The 4454-nt window shown below is 57.5% G+C and overlaps 1 non-coding gene across 1 annotated transcript; it reads right to left on the bottom strand.

Moving 5' to 3' along the window:
* Window positions 1–3627: 3627 nt before the first annotated feature.
* LOC119468817 lies at window positions 3628–3731 on the bottom strand. Its single transcript, XR_005197588.1, has one exon. It is a non-coding gene; the product is annotated as a U6 spliceosomal RNA (small nuclear RNA).
* Between the last annotated feature and the right edge of the window lie 723 nt (window positions 3732–4454).

Genomic DNA, 4454 nt, shown 5'->3' with positions numbered 1-4454 from the left:
GGCGCTCACATGGGTCCGCGGGCGGCGAGCAGGGTCCGCGCCCTCCGCTCTCCGCGGCGCCCCCGCCGGACTGAGCGCCGCGCGGCAGCTTCCAGCGGCGGGGCGGGGGCATGCAAATGTATGCTAATGAGACCCGCCCCTTAAAGGGCCCGCCTCGCCGGGTCTGCTAGGGGACGGGGTCCGCGGCGTCACGAGAAGGCGTTTCCCGGAGTGTCTTGGGACGGCCTGGGGCGGCGGGGGATGCGCGGGACTGGCGCAGGGGTGGGGGTCCCGGCCGCCCTGGGGGAGTGGACCCTGACCCCGCTCTCCAGACGCACTTCCAGGCCCTTCCCCACGGCGCCCAAGGGCCGGCTTCGGACCCGGGTTCGGATCCCGGAGCCGGAGCCGCAGTCGCAGCGCAGCGGGTGGGCGCTTGGTGGAGCCCGCGGACCGTGGGAGAGGGAGGGAGGGGGTTCGGGGGTGTTGGGGGGCTCAGGCTGCTGGAGGGGGAGGGCGGGTGTGCGGGTGTGGAGGGGAGGGGTGGAGGGCCAGGGAGGTTGAGAAGGTGTGGGGAGGCATCGAGGGGGGCTGGAGGGGGAGGGCGGGTGTGGGGGGCTGGCATCCGAGGCGGAGTCTCTGCAGTCCCTGCAGGCCTGGGAGGGAGGGTGTTAACTTGAACGTTTGTTGGAGCCAGCGTGTGCCTGGCACATGCCCAGGGGTTACCTGAATAATTTCATTTACTCACAAAAGTTATGAGATGAAAACGATTTCCATTTCGCAGACAAAGAAACTGAGGCCCAGAGAAATGAAGTCACTTAAGGCAGGTCCTGGAGCGCGGAAGTGGCAGAGCAGGGTCAGAGCCCGAGCCGGCGATGGTGCGGACTCAACTCGTGTAAGCATGTGCAGGCTGCCCCCTGAGTGGGAGATCTTCGGAGAGGCAGGGTGTGGGGTTCAAGGGTAACCCCAGCCTGTGTTTAGCTTCTCCTCGTGCTGGACTGCCCGGCGTCCCTCCTTCCCAGGCCCTCCTGCTCCACCACCCCAAATCACAGCTGCTACTGTGGAGCCTGAGGTCTCATTCTACGGACAGGGAAACTGAGGCTCAACCCTTTTTACTGGAACCAGTCTCAGGGCAGTGGTGCTTCCCCACCTTCCCCAGGTGCTCTGGCCCATCCTGCTGCCATTGCCCTCACAGCCTCCCTGGCCTGTCCTGAGCAGGGAGATTCCACACCGGCTTCAGCCCACCTTGGTTCCCACTGATGGAGATCACCTGTAGGAGGAGCCCTGGACGCGGGAGGCTCACGGCACATCCCGGATTGTTTGTTTCGTTTTTTTTTTTTTTTGCTCTGTCGCTCAGGCTGGAGTGCAGTGGTACAATCTTGGCTCACTGCAACCTCTGCCTCCTAAGTTCAAATGATTCCCTGCCTCAGCCTCCTGAGTAGCTGGGATTCCAAGCGTGCACAACCGTGCCTGGCTAATTTGTGTACCTTTTGGTAGAGATGGGGTTTCACCATCTTGGCCAGGCTGGTCTTGAACTCCTGGTCTCAAGTGATCTGCTTGCCTCGGCCTCCCAAAGTGCTGGGATTACAGGTGTGAGCCACCGTGCCCGGCCTCATCCTGGATTTTCACCAAGCGCATCAGGATAGCCTGGTTGCCAGAGCAGACACCCAGCCAAAGCAGCTCTTGTCCAGGACAGGACGTGTCTGGGCTCAGGACCGGGGCATCCCAGCGTGTGCTGACGTCAGGCAGGGCTGGACTTCGTCACACAGCAACAGCATCAGAGCACATTTCTGTCCCTCTATCTGTGTGGCGCAGAGACAGCCTGGGCAGCTCCTGGGAATCCTTCCCCCTCAGCAGGCCCAGCCAGAGACAGACCCTCAAGCCACGGTCCCAAAGCCACCTCTTTCTGGATTCGGGGGTCAGGAACTGATCATGGGGCGAGGGGCAGGGAAGTGAGCTGCAGGCCTGGGCTGGAAGAGATTGTCTACAAGAAACTGGAGGTGCTGAAGTCAGAGGGGAGGGTGGATGGCAGGCAGAGCTGGGTCAAGGGCTCAAAGAGGCGATGCAGCCATGTGCCCACCGCACCACAGGGCTCATACTGTGTCTTGACTTGCAGCAGGCTGCTGGTGAGGGGCTGTGGCCCGGTGCTGGCTGTGCCCCCTCCTTCCTGGCTGCACCTCTTCCCTTTCCCAGTCCCTCTTTGCAGCATTTCTGCCTTTATGAGTCTGTACTCCCACTGCTGCAAAGAACTACCTGAGACCAGGTAATTTATAATGAAAACACTCACAGTTCCACGGGCTGTGCAGGAAGCATGGCTGGGAGACCTCGGGAAAGTCTCAAGGCGGAAGGCGAGGGTGGCGCAGGAATCGCTCACGTGGCCAGAGCAGGTGCGAGAGCGAAGAGGGAAGGGCGACACTTTTACACAACCAGAGCTCGCGAGAACCCACCATCACGAGGCCAGCAGTCGCCTCCCACCAGGCCCCTCCTCCAACACATGGCGCTTACAGTTCTCCTGCCTCAGCCTCCTGAGATTTGGGCGGGGACGCAGATCCCAACCACATCAAACCTGTGCCCTACGGCCTCGCCTGGGTGGGTTCTGGCCCCCTGCGCTCCGCGTGCTCCCAGCTGGTCTCCATCACGAGGGCTGTGGTCACCAGCTTCTCCTTGCCGGCCGAGAGTGGCCTGAGTTTGTCCCCTCCAGCCCAGCGCAGGTGCCCAGGCAGCCCAGGCGCCCTGGACGTACCTTCTGGGGTGAGCCGCAGGCCACACACCGGAGTCCACCCTGGGCCACCCCTCTGCACGCTGTCCACCCAGAAGCCTGGGTGTCATTACTTCTTTATTTACTTATTTCAGGACAGCTGAGTATGGCTTTATCCCAGAAGCGCTCATTCTGAACAATACTGAGAAAACAAAATTAATCTCTTCATCTTGACTTTATTAAAGTTAACAAATATTGCCTTTGTCAATTTTCAGATTCCCTAGTTTCAGCTATTTGTTGCAGAGGAAAAAACCTACTGCCACTTCCTATGGCATTTGGGGAAATTAGCTTTGAAGCCCCATCCTGGGAAACCCTGTGGCAGAGGGACCATGGGAGGTGGTGCCCACGGGTCTCTGCAGGTGGCACTGCCTGCCCTGTCACCCACCTGTGTGCACCTGAGGTTGGGTCCTGAGGCCGCCCTGCACCCGGTGAGCCTTCCCACTGGACCCGTGGGCTGTGGCATGCGGGCAGGCTGGGGGCAGGCGTCCCTGCAGCAGACGCAGGCAGAGCACGGGTGTTCCTCACTGACAGCTTGCTTCTTTTTTCTTTTTCTTCGAGACAGCCTTGCCATCGCCCAGGCTGGAGTGCAGTGGCGCGATCTCGGCTCACTGCAACCTCGGCCTCCCAAGTTCAAGCGATTCTCCTGCCTCAGCCTCCTGAGTAGCTGAGACTGCAGGCACTCACCACCACGCCCAGTTCATTTTTGTATTTTTTAGTAGAGATGGGGTTTTGCCATGTTGTCCAGGCTGGTCCTGAACTCCTGACCTCAGGTGATCTGCCCACCTCAGCCCCCTAAAGTGCTGGGATTACAGGCGTGAGCCACCGTGCCTGGTGGATAGTTGACATCTTTTGAGGCACAGTTTGTGTGTTGTTTTATTTTTTATTTACAATATGAAAATGCAGAACGCGTCACGAATTTCTGTGGCATCCTTGTGCAGAGGCCATGCTAATCTCTGTGTCATTCTGATTTTACTACATGGGCTGCTGAAGTGAGCACACTGCTGTTTTTAAAAACAAAGTCCTTAAATTTTAGAAGTTAAATTTACAGAAAAACTATAAAGATAGGAAAGTTCCTACATATATGTTTAAAAAAATCAATGTTACTGCATGCATGTAAGATGTGTGTTGTGCCGTGCCGCTGTGTATCTGCTGTAAATTGGTGCCCACTGCGGCGTGGGGGTGCACTGGTATCATGACCCCCAGTCCACCCATGCGGCAAATCAGGCTTCCCTCTGTTTTTAAGGCTGAACAATCGTCTCTCTCCATGTGATCGTACACTCCACAGTCTCCTTACCCGTCTGGCCGCTGATGGACATGCAGGTGGTCCTGCACTTTGGCCACTGTGGGTAGTGCTTCGGTGGACAGGTGAGCGTGGATGCCTGGATGGGAGGTGAGCTCGATTCCTTTGGGTCCAGGCCCAGGGGAGGGACTGCTGGGTCCTGTAGCAGTTCTGTTTTCAATTTCTGAGGAATTGCCCTATTGTTTCCATGGTAGCTGAAGTGTCCATACGCCTTACACACGCTTTCCTCCGTAATTAACATTGGATCTTACCGTGGTACGCCTGTCACAGTGAATGAACTGTAATGACACACAGTCACTAAGCACACTCTGCATGTTATTCAGCTTCCCTGAGTTTTTCCCTAACGTCTTCTTTTCTGTCCTGGGGCCCAGTCTGGGTCTCATGTGACATTCATTTATTTATTTATAAAATTTATTATTA

This window comes from Cebus imitator, unplaced genomic scaffold (assembly GCF_001604975.1).
Source record: "Cebus imitator isolate Cc_AM_T3 unplaced genomic scaffold, Cebus_imitator-1.0 Scaffold497, whole genome shotgun sequence".
Classification (NCBI taxonomy): Eukaryota; Metazoa; Chordata; class Mammalia; order Primates; family Cebidae; genus Cebus; species Cebus imitator.
Note: the sequence above shows the minus strand (reverse complement) of the source record. Positions and strands in the feature narration are given on the sequence as shown.